Source organism: Rattus norvegicus, chromosome 1 (genome assembly GCF_021556685.1).
Source record: "Rattus norvegicus strain SHRSP/BbbUtx chromosome 1, alternate assembly SHRSP_T2T, whole genome shotgun sequence".
Classification (NCBI taxonomy): domain Eukaryota; kingdom Metazoa; phylum Chordata; class Mammalia; order Rodentia; family Muridae; genus Rattus; species Rattus norvegicus.
In genome coordinates this window covers 173,429,082-173,441,829 of record NC_141534.1, presented here as the reverse complement: position 1 = coordinate 173,441,829, position 12,748 = coordinate 173,429,082, and positions in this window count along the sequence as shown.

The window sequence follows — 12,748 nt, the reverse complement described above, 5'->3', positions numbered from 1 at the left end:
TATTCAACTCATTTAAGAATACAAGGTTTTAAACCAGTTCTTCTATAGCTGCTATTATAAACTGTTTAGGATGATTAAGTAGCACAAATTAAGGGCCAGATATCAAACTCATGGTTGTATTAGATTCTGATTTAATTATAATAAAGTGTTTTAATTTTACTTCAATAGAAATAGTTAAGAGTAGTTAAGGTTTAACAGTTCAGATATACTTTATATACATAGTCTTCAAAAACATTAGATATCCACAAAATATGACATTTAATGATTTCATTATTAAAGATCATTTGACTATAAGACATGTCTGCTCTTGACAGTACCCCTTTTACAGGTCAGGAAGATATTGAGCACCATTTCCTCCAGGCAGAGTTGCTTATCATGGCAAGGTAGTCATTGGACAGGAATTGCCCTAATTCATCTGCAGAAAAAGAATACTGCCCAGGAAAGGACATACATGTAGGATAGTTGACAATTTAGCTTTGCCAAGACAGAGTAAAATTATCCTTTATATTTCCTGCTTCCCATAAGTTCTTAAAAATGGTACTGGGCCACGAGGTTAGAAAGATAAATAGATAAATAGATAGATGATAGATAGATAGATAGATAGATAGATAGATAGATAGATAGATAGATGCATCAACATTATAAGAAATTAAGGGACTATCCAGGTAGTCAAGTGTCTCTCCGAATTGTATAATTTTGGAAGCTAGGTCCGTGTCATTCCTACATATTCAGGTAATAATTAATTCTTGGATCTCTGACAGGGTTGAAGACTAGTTATAGTCTCATAATCAAACTTAAGTTATTAACATTAAGAAAGATCTAAATTTGAAAGGATGGTTTTCAGATGGCAATGCAAATTAAAATCAAAACATAATTCAGGTATAGAACTGTAGACTTTTTCAGTTAGGATAGCTGATAGAATAATATATCTAAATTGACAAAACTGATTGACTGGACAATTTTAGTGTACATCATGCCTCATAATTTACATGATTATTATAAATATGTTCAGTGTATATCTGAAAGAAAAGGCCTTTTAGTCGACAAAAAGTGAGAAATGAAGCAACTTGTGTTAATATGTTACCCAAAAACTTGTTAGCACTATCCCAAGCAGAGGACTAAGGAAAGCCTGTCCCCAGTTGGTTTATGACTGGTCAATAAAGTTACCAGCAGCCAGTGCCTAGGTAGGGAAACACAGGCATTACTTTTATTATTCTCGGGAAGGGACTGAGGAAGGAGGAAGAGAGGATTCCATCATGAGGTAGGTGTAGGAGACTGATCCCGACAGGGAGGTACAGGCAGGATAGATGTAGATATAAGGAGAAAGTCAAACCAGGAGGGCTGCCCAGCAGATTTCAAGGAAGCAAAGATAAAATATAGATTTAGTAAGGGTTAACTCAGGAATATCAGAGGGGAGTGTATATATATATATATATATATATATATATATATATATATATTCCATCAGAGAACATAGAGTGGATTAACAATTTATCACTTTAGTTGTGGAATTATTTGAAGATCATTGGAATTATTTGAAATTCTGGAAGAATTCTGTAATAAGCCAAATATCATTGGGCTTTTGGTGGGGTAGGGAGAATTTTAATGGCTGCATTTATTTCACTAGGAGTTATGGGCTTATTTAAATTGCTTATATCATCTTGATTTAGCTTTAGTAAGAGGTATATATGGAGATTACCTGTCAATTTTAGATTTTCTAATTTGGTAGAGTACAGGTTTTTAAACTGTGCCCTTATGATTCCCTGTATTTCCTTTGTGTCTGCTGTATATCCTCACACAGTATTCATTTATAGTTCTTTAATTTGAATTTCCTCTTTTCTTCTTAGTTAATTTGGATTAGGTTTTGATAATCCTAATGATTTTCTCAAAGAGCCATTTATTCGTTTCATTGATTCTTTGGATTGTTCTATTTGTTTGTTTGTTTCTAATTTATTTACTTCAATCTTGAGTTAATTATTCCTTGCCCTCTACTCCTTTTGAGTATGATTTCTCCCTTTCTGAAGCTTTAAACTATGCTGTTATGTTGCTAGTATGAGATCTTTCTTTTTTTTATTACATCTTGATCACAACCCCCTCCCTTCTCTTTCCCAAGTCCCACCTCACAAATCCCTTACCCCTTATCTTCTTCTTAGAGAATAGGACCCTCCCTTGAGTACCACCCTACTCTATGGCATCTAATCCAGCAAGACTAGGCACATTCTTTCCCACTGAGGCCCAACCAGGCAGTCCAGATGTGGGGAGGGAAATCCAATGACAGAGAACAGGGGCTGAGAAAGCCTGTGCTCCACTTGTTGGAGGATGCACATGAACACCAAGCTGCATGTTTGCTATAAATGTGTAGGAGGTCTAGGTCTAGCACCCTTGCATGCTCTCTGATTGATGGCCCAGGCTCTCTGAGCTCCCATGGTCCCAGTTTAGTTGATTCTGTGGCTCTTCTTGTGGTGTTCTTAACTGTACTGACTTTCTTACTTCTATCCTGCACTATTCCACAAGGCTCCCTTAGCTCTACCTGTTGTTTGGCTTTGGGTCTCGACATCTTCCTCCATCTGCTACTGGATGAGTCCTTTCAGAAGACAGTTATGCTAGGTTCCTATCTGCAATCATAACATAGTGTTGTTAATATTATCATGGGTTGACTCTCTCACATGGAATGGGTTTCAAGTTTAGGCAGTCACTGTTTGTCTGTTCCCCCAGCCTGCTCCATCTTTATGCCTACACATTGTATAGGCAAGGTGAATGTTGGGTTAAAGTTTTGTGGTTTGTTGATTTCCCTCTCCCTCCTTTGGAAGTCTTGCCTGGATACAGGAAGTGACCACTTCAGATTCTACATCCTCCTCTGGTAGGAATCTCAGGTAGAATCGGCCCCTTAGACTCCCAGTATCCTCCCAAGGCTCAGGCCCAGGCCTCCTGCTAGTTAACAGAGAAACCCACCACCACTGATTTCCTTTATTACTCCAAGCCCTCTCTTGCCCTCTTCTAATGCAATATTGCCATCTGCATTCACATCCTTACTTCCTCTTCTAACCAGTTTCTATCCACCTCCAATGACTATTTAGTATTTTCTTCTTTTTTCCTTTTCTCCATCTTTATTAAATGGGTTATTTCTTATTTACATGAAACTGGGTAATAAGTAGGTCCCAAGACACAATATGCAAATCTCAATCAGAAGACAAATTGAAGACCCAGAAATCAACCCACACACCTATGGTCACTTGATTTTTGAAAAAGGAGCCAAAACCATCCAATGGAAAAAAGATAACATTTTCAGCAAATGGTGCTGGTTCAACTGAAGGTCAGCATGTAGAAGAATGCAGATCGATCAATTCTTTTTTTTTTTTTTTGGTTCTTTTTTTCGGAGCTGGGGACCGAACCCAGGGCCTTGCGCTTCCTAGGCAAGTGCTCTACAACTGAGCTAAATCCCCAACCCCTGATCGATCAATTCTTATTACATTTCAATTGTTATTACCTTTCCTGGTTTCCAAGCAAACATCCCCCTAACTCCTCCCCTTCCATATGGGTGTTCCCCTCCCCATTCTCCTCCCCTTACCGCCCTCCCCCCCAACAATCCTGTTCATCTGGGGTTCAGTCTTGGCAGGACCAAGGCTTCCCCTTCCACTGATGCTCTTACTAGGCTATTCATTGCTTCCTATGAGATTGGAGCCCAGGGTCAGTCCATGTATAGTCTTCAGGTAGTGGCTTAGTCCTGGAAGCTCTGGTTGGTTGGCATTGTTGTTCATATGGGGTCTCAAGCCCCTTCAAGCTCTTTCATTTTTTCTAAGATTCCTTCAACGGAGGTCCCATTCTCAGTTCAGTGGTTTGCTGCTGGCATTCACCTATTTATTTGCTGTATTCTGGCTGTGTTTCTCAGGAGAGATATACATCCGGTTCCTGTCGGCCTGCACTTCTTTGCTTCAACCATCTTATCTAATTGGTTGGCTGTATATGTATGGGTCACATGTGGGGCAGGCTCTGAATGAGTTTTCCTTCTGCCTCTGTTCTAAACTTTGCCTCCCTATTCCCTGCCAAGGGTATTCTTATTGCCCTTTTAAAAAAGGAGTGAAGCATTCGCATTTTGGTCATCCTTCTTGAGTTTCATGTGTTCTGTGCGTCTAAGATAATTCAAGCATTTGTGCTAATATCCACTTATCAATGAGTGCATACCATGTGTGTTTTTCTGTGATTTGGTTACCTCACTCAGGATGATATTTTCCAGTTCCTTCCATTTGCCTATGAATTTCATAAAGTCATTGTTTTTGATAGCTGAGTAATATTCCATTGTGTAGATGTACCATATTTTCTGTATCCATTCCTCTGATGAAGTGCCTCTGGGTTCTTTCCAGCTTCTGGCTATTATAAATAAGGCTGCTATGAACACAGTGGAGCATGTGTCTTTGTTATATGTTGGAGCATCTTTTGGGTATACGCCCAAGAGAGGTATAGCTGGGTCCTCAGGTAGTGCCATGTCCAATTTTCTGAGGAACCTCCAGACTGATGTCCAGAATGGTTGTACCAGTCTGCAATCCCACCAACAATGGTTAGCATCTGCTCTCGCCGGAGTTTTTGATTTTAGCCATTCTGACTGGTGTGAGGTGGAATCTAAGAGTTGTTTTGATTTGCATTTCCCTTATGACTAAAGATGTTGAACATTTCTTTAGGTGCTTCTCAGTCATATGACATTCCTCTGCTGTGAATTCTTTGTTTAGCTCTGAACCCCATCTTTAATAGGGTTATTTGTCTCCCTGCTGTCTAACTTCTTGAGTTCTTTGTACATTTTGGATATAAGCCCTCTATCTGTTGTAGGATTGGTAAAGATCTTTTCCCAATCTGTTGGTTGCTGTTTTGTCCTAACAACAGTGTCTTTTGCCTTGCAGAAGCTTTGTAGTTTTATGAGATCCCATTTGTTGATTTTTGATCTTAGAGCATAAGCCATTGGTGTTTTGTTCAGGAAATTTTCTCCAGTGCCCATGTGTTCAAGATTCTTTCCCACTTTGTCTTCTTTTAGTTTGAGTGTACCTGGTTTGATGTGGAGGTCCTTGATCCACTTGGACTTAAGCTTTGTACAGGGTGATAAGCATGGATCGATCTGCATTCTTCTACATGCTGACCTCCAGTTGAACCAGCACCATTTGTTGAAAATGTTATCTTTTTTCCATTGGATGGTTTTGGCTCCTTTGTCAAAAATCAAGTGACCATAGGTGTGTGGGTTGATTTCTGGGTCTTCAATTTGTCTTCTGATTGAGATTTGCATATTGTCTCTTGGGACCTACTTATTATCCAGTTTCACTGGGACTATGTTGTAGCATGCAACGCCCACCTCGTCCAGCAAGGAAGACGCAACACCGTTGGATTCTTCTCAACAACCTTTATTGCAGGAACACCTCATTCTAGATACGGGGGCCCCGAGCAACAAAGGCACCAGCCTTATATACAAAACAGGCTATGGCTATATACTTGTCCTCTAGGGATTGGTGGAGCATGAAATACCTCATTAGCATGAATATCACTCCAGCCTGATAGCTGCCTGAGAAAATGCCAGGACATGCGCTTTGTGCGTGTTAACCACAAATGACCACCAGATGTCAGCGCCATCTTTTATCTATATGTGCCCCTCCCTACAGTAGCATTGTTGTCCTGCATTTCATATTCAATGTCCATGAATAAGGGACTACATACCATACAAGTCTTTCTAATTCAGGATAATATTCTCAAGTTCTATCCATTTGCCTGAAAAATTCATGATACTTTTGTTTTTAACAACTGAATAAATATTCCATCGATTAGATGTTCTACACTTTTTTATCCATTCTTCACCCAAGGGGCATCTAACTTGCTTCCAGTTCCTGGCCACTATAAATAAAGCTGCTGTGAACATAGTTGAGCAAATGTCCCTGTGGTATAGCGGAACATATTTTGGGTATATGTCCAGGAGTGGTATAGCTGTCTCTTGAGGTAGAGCTATACCAAATCTTTTGAGAAACTGACAAATTTATTTCCAAAATGATTGTATACATGTGCACTCTCACCAGCAATGGAGGAGTGTTCCTCTTGCTCAACAGCCTCACCAGGATGTGCTATCACTTGAGTCTTTATCTTAGCCATTCTGATGGGTGTAAGATGGAATCTGAGTCATTTTGAATCGCATTTCCTTGACGTCCGAGGATATTGAACATCTGTTTAAATGCTTCTGAACCATTTGAGATTTCTCTGTTGGCAACTCTGTGGGGTTTTTTTTTTAACCTTTTTGCTCTCCCTTTCTTCCTTCCTTCCTTCCTTCCTTCCTTCCTTCCTTCCTTCCTTCCTTCCTTCTTTCTTTCTTTCTTTCTTTCTTTCTTTCTTTCTTTCTTTCTTTCTATTTCCTTTCTTTCTTCATTTCAAACACTGTCCCCCTCCTCGTAACCACTCACGGAGTCCCTCGCTCCACCCACTAACCTTCTCTTATGAGAGGGCGGGTTCCTATGTATGCCCCCACACTGGAACATCAAGTTTTTCAGGACAAGTAGCATCCTTTATCACTGAGGACAGACAAGGCAGCTCTCTGCTACATATGTCTTGGGGAGCCATGGACAAGCCCCTGTATGCTTTTTGATTGTGACTTAATTTCTAGAAACTCCCAAGGGTACATGTTACTTGGCACTATTGGGTTGCCATTCCTTTCAGCTTCTTCGTTCTTTGCCTAACTTTTCCATAGGGGTCCCTTACCTCCATCCAATGCTTGACTCTGAGTATTGCATATGTCTCAGGCAGCTTCTGGTAAAGCACCTCTAAGGATAGCCATTCCAGGCTCTTGTCTATAAGCACACCATAGCATCAGAAATAGGGTCAGGTTTTGGAGCCCACACACAGATTGGATCCCAAGTTGGGCTGGTCATGGTTAGCCATTCCTTCAGGCTCTGCCCCATTTTTCTCCCTGCTTTTCTTTTAGATACAAGCAATTTTGGGTCAGGAGTTTTGTAGGTGGATTAGCGTCCCAATCCTTTCACTGGAGAGTACTGTCTACCTACTGGAGGTGGTCTCTTCAGGTTCCGTATCACCACTACTGGGCATTTTAGGTAAGATCACACACATTGAGTCCTAGGGGCCTCCCCCATCCCAAGTCTTTGGGACTTTCTACACTTTCCCCACACCACAGCAGCTACATATTTCCATCCACTCTCCTAGACTTCTGATCATTCTCCTGTCTCCACCCATGCCTTCTTATTAGAACAGTTTATCTGTTTGAACACTGGATTCAGCTTTGTCACACTTCCTGGTTTTCATTTCCCCTCAAACTGCTCAATTTCTATTTTTCCTTGCTCAGCATCCTTTTCATTATATATCTACATAAGAGTGGTCACTAAACCACACAATACAGACAACATGAGTTGATTTTTTTTCAGAGTAACTGAGTTTTTAATTTTCTTTGTGTGTGTGCACATATTTTTATTGAATTTTTTAAATTTATACTCAAAATGTATTCCCTTTCCCCCACCCAACCACCCACCCCTTCCTGCCTCCACACCCTGACATTCCCCACACTGAGGAGTCAAGCCTCGGTAGGACCAAGGGCTTCTCCTCCCTTTGGTACCCAACAAGGCCATCCTCTGCTACATATGCAGCTGGAGTCATGGTTCTGTCCATATGTTCTGTTTAGATGGTGGTTTAGTCCCTGAGAGCTGTGTTGATTGGTATTATTGTTTTTATGGTGAGGCAAACCCCTTCAGGTACTTTAATCCTTTCTCTAACTCCTCCCATGTGGACCCCATTCTCAGTTCAATGGTTGGCTGTGAGCATTCGTCTCTGTATTTGTCATGCTCTGGCAGACCCTCTCAGGAGACAGCTATATCAGGCCCCTGTCAGCATGCATTCCTTGGCATCAGTTGCCCTCGTTGTGTTGGAGTTTTTCATCTCTTAACCTTTGTAGGGCTGGATTTGTGAAAGATACTGTGTAAATTTGGTTTTGTCAGAATATTTTGGTTTTTCCATCTATGTTAATTATGAGTTTTGCTGGATATAGTAGCTTGAGCTGCATTTCTGTTCTCTTAGTATCTGTATGGCATCAACCAGGATCTTCTGACTTTTAGATTCTCTGGTGAGGAGTCTGGTGTAATCCTGATAGCTCTGCCTTTATGTTACTTGATATTTTTCCCTTACTACTTTTAATATTCCTTGTTTTGTGCATTTTGTGTTTTGACTATTATGTGACAAGAGGAATTTCTTTTCTGGTCTAATCTATGGGGAGTTCTGTATGCTTCTTGTATGATCATGGGCATCACTTTCTTTAGGTTAGGGAAGTTTTCTTCTATAATTTTGTTGAAGATACTTACTGGCCTTTAAGTTGGAATTCTTTACTCTCTTCTGTACCTATTGTCCTTAGGTTTGATCTTCTCATTGTGTAATGGATTTCATGGTTGTTTTGGGTTAGGAGCTTTTTGTGTGTTACATTTTTTGACTATTGTGTCAATGTTTTCTATAGTATTGTCTGCCCCTGATATTATCTCTTTTATCTCCTGTATTCTGTTAGTGATGCTTGTGTCTATGATTCCTGATCTATTTACTAGATTTTCTATGCCCAGGGTTTTTTCTTTTGTGATTTCTTTATTGTTTCTATTTACATTGTTAGGTTCTAGATGGTTTTGTTCAATTCCTTTACCTGTTCAGTTGTGTTTTCCTATAATTCTTTTGGGGATTTTTGTGTTTTCTCTTTAAGTGCTTTTACTTGTTTTCCTGTGTTGTCCTGTATTTCTTTAAAGGAGTTATTTATATCCTTCTTAAAGTTCTCTATCGTCATCATGAGATGTGATTTTAAATCCAAATCTTGCTTTCCTGGTGTGTTGGGATATCCAATATCTGCTTTAGTGGGGGAACTGGGCTCTAATGTTGCCAAGTAGTCTTGGTTTCTGTTGCTTAGGTTCTTGGGCTTGCTTCTCATCATCTGGTTGTCACTGGTGTTAGCTGGTCTTGCTGTCTCTGACAGTGGTTTGTCCCTCCTAGAAGCTTGTGTGTCAGCACTCCTGGAGACTGTTTTTTTCCTAGCAGGATATGGGTACAGAGAACTGTTGAACATGGTCAGCTCCAGGCACAGGCAGAAACTGAAAGGATTCTGTCCCAGACTGCTCCTCAGTTTCTGTATCCAGAGAGCTCCAGGTGGGTTCCTCTTGGGCCAGGAATGTGAAAAGAAGTGATGGTCTCCCCTGTGCTCTCAGGATTGTCTGCACTTCTGAGAATTCAGCTCTTTCTCCAGGGGATCTGGCTACAGAGAACTGTGGGACCGGGTCAACTGTGGGCACAGGCACAACCAGAAGGATCCTGTCCCAGACTGCTCCTGGGTTCCTGCATCCTGAGGGCTCCAGGTGGCCCCTTGAAGCAGAAGTCAACATTAGTCTATTTTAAATTTTCCTCTACCAATTCCATTATTCTAAAACTCTTCAATTTAATTTCAGGAAGATTTTTGAACAAGACCAAAAAACAGCCACATTCTTTGCAAAAATAGGTCACTTAACATATTTCACTTCTAAAACCTTTTGTACTGGCCTATCATAATCTACATATTCTTAATATGGCCCATTAGGTGACACATAAATCACTCAACCGTTTTCTAATACAAAGTCCATGTCCTACCAACAACCACATGATCAATACCCCACTTCTGGTACCAATATCTGTCTTTTTCAGTGTTCTTTTGCTCTGAAGAGAGATCATGAGCACAGAAACTTATAAGTAAAGGTTGCTTGAGTACAATTTCAGTGTATTCCATTACCATCATAGTAGAGCAATGTGGCAGGCAGCAAACACAGTGCTGGATAAGTAGTAGAAAATTCTATATCTGGATCCACAGACAGCAGGAAGAGAGATATACTAGGCCTAACTTAGGCTTTTGAAGTCTTAAAGTTCAACCCAAGTGATACAGTTCTTCCAGCAAGGCCATGCCCACCACAACAAAGCCATACCTCCTGATCTTTTCAATCAGTGCTGTTCCCTAAACATTCAAACATATGAAACTGTAAGTTTTATTCAAACCACCACATCTGAGGATGACTCTGGAGTACCTTTTTTTTCTTGCTTTCTAATAAATCATGTTTTTTTTAAAAATATTTTATTAGATGTATTTCTTTACTTACATTTCAAATGGTATTCCCTTTCCCAGTTTCCTGTCCATAAGCCTGCATCTCCACTCCCTCTGCCATACTGGTGTTCCCCCCATGCACCTCCTTTACCACACCCCCCAACATTCCCCTGCACTGGGGTTCCAACATTGACAGGACCAAGGGCTTCCTCTTCCAATGGAGCCCCAACAAGGCTATTCTCTGCTACATATGCAGTTGGAGCCCTGGGTCAGTCCATGTATAGTCTTTTGGTAGTGGTTGGTTGGCATTGTTCTTATGGGCTTGCAAGCCTCTTCAGCTCTTTAAATCCTTCCTATAATTCCTCTAAATGGGGTCCTATTCTCAGCTCAGTGATTTGCTGCTAGCACTGACCTCTGTATTGGACATGCTCTGGACATGTCTCTCAGGAGAGATCTATATCCATTCCCTTTCAGCATGCACTTTTTAGCTTCATCACTCTTATCTAGTTTTGGTGACTGTATGTGTGTGTGTGTCACTGCTCTAAACTTTGCTTCCATATCTCCTGCTATGGATACTTTTTTCCCCTTTCAAGAAGGAGTGGGAATATCCACATTTTGGTCATCCTTCTTGAGCTTCCTGTGGTCTGTGAATTGCATCTTGGGTAAGTAGAGCTTTTGGGCTAATAACCACTTATCAATGAGTGCATACCAAGTGTGTTTTTCTGTGATTGGGTTACCTCACTCAAAATGATATTTTCTAGTTCGTTTGACCTCCCTTCGTTGCCTGATTGCTCCAGCTAGGACTTCAAGTACTATATTGAATAAGTAGAAAGTGAGTAGCCAGCCTTGTCTACTCCCTGATTTTAGTAGGATTGCTTCAAGTTGCTCTCCATTTAGTTTGATGTTAGCTACTGGTGTGCTGTATATTGCTTTTACTATGTTTAGATAAGGGTCTTGAATTTCTGTTATTTCCAGGACTTTTATCATGAAGGGTGTTGAATTTTGACGATTTCTTAATTTTTTAATTTCTTCAGATTCTGTTATTATGTCTCCCTTTTAATTTCTGATTTTGTTAATTTGGATACATAGCTAAGGGTTTGTCTATCTTGTTGATTTTCTCAAAGAACCAGCTCCTGGTTTTGATACTTTGTATAAGACTCTTCATTTCTACCTGGTTAATTTCAGCCCTGAGTTTGATTATTTCCTGCCTTCTACTCCTCTTGGGTTTATTTATTTCTTTTTGTTCTTGAGCTTTAAGGTGTGCTGTCAAGCTGCTGACATATGCTGTCTTCTGTTTCTTTTTGCAGGCACTCAGAGCTATGAGTTTTCCTCTTAGTACCGCATTCATTGTGTCCCATAAGTTTGGGAATGTTGTATCTTCATTTTCATTAAATTCTAAGAAGTCTTTTATTTCTTTATTTCTTCCTTGACCAAGTTGTCTTTGCATAGAGCATTGTTCAACTTCCATGTATATGTAGGCATTCTGTCATCATTGTTGTTATTGAAGACCAGTCTTAGTGCATGGTGATCTGATAAGATGCATTGGAAATTTTCTATCTTCCTGTTTGTGTTGAGTCCTGTTTTGTGACCGATTATATGGTCGATTTTGGAGAAGGTTCCATGAGGTGCTGAGAAGAAGGTATATCCTTTGGTTTTAGGATGGAATGTTCTGTAAATATCTGTTAAATCCGTTTGGTTCCTAACTTTTGTTAGTTTCTCTATGTCTCTGTTTAATTTCTGTTCCCTGATCTGTCCATTGATGAGAGTGGGTTGTTGAAACCTCCTACTATTATCGTGTGATTTGCAATGTGTGCTTTGAGCTTTAGTAAGGTTTCTTTTATGAATGTAGGTTCCCTTGCATTTGGAGCATAGATATTTAAAATTCACAGTTCATCTTGGTGGATTTTTTCCTTTGTTGAATATGAAGTGTCCTTTCTTATCTTTTTTAATGACTTTTGGTTGAAAGTCAATTTTATTTGATATTAGAATGGCAACTCCAGCTTGTTTCTTCAGGCCATTTGCTTGGACAGCTGGTTTCCAGCCATTTACTCTGAGACAGTGATTGTCTTTGTGTGTGAGGTGTGTTTCTAACATGCAGCAAAATGTTGGGTCCTCTTTATGTATCCAGCCTTTTAATCTGTCTCTTTCATTGGGAAATTCAGTCCATTGATGTTGAGAGATATTAAGGAATAGTGATTGTTGCTTTCTGTTATTTTCATTGTTAGAGGTGGAATTATGTCTATATATCTCTCTTTTGGTTTCATTGCAAGGAAATTATATTCTTGCTTTCTGTATGGTGTAGTTTCTCTCCTTATGTTGGATTTTGTTTTTTATAGGCCTTTATTATTGAATCTATGGGTTTCATTGCTCTTCATCCATAGGACACAGTTAGGGGGCCACAGCAACTTGCAGCCTTAACTACTACAGCCATCTTCCTGTAGTATTACAGCTAGGACAACATAAAGAAAACTGTTTGCGGCTGCCGCTGCAGAGAGCCCCTGGGCAGCACCCCACGAGCGAACTTGAGCCTCGGGACCACAGGTAAGACCAAATTTCCTGCTGCAAGAAAGCTGCCTGGTGAGCTTGGGACACACGGAAGCAGAATTTCTCTAGAACCGGGCACGTTCTGTGTTTACCGGAAGTCCCACACCCGCGGATCCCGGCCCGCAGCAGCTCTCTGCTCCA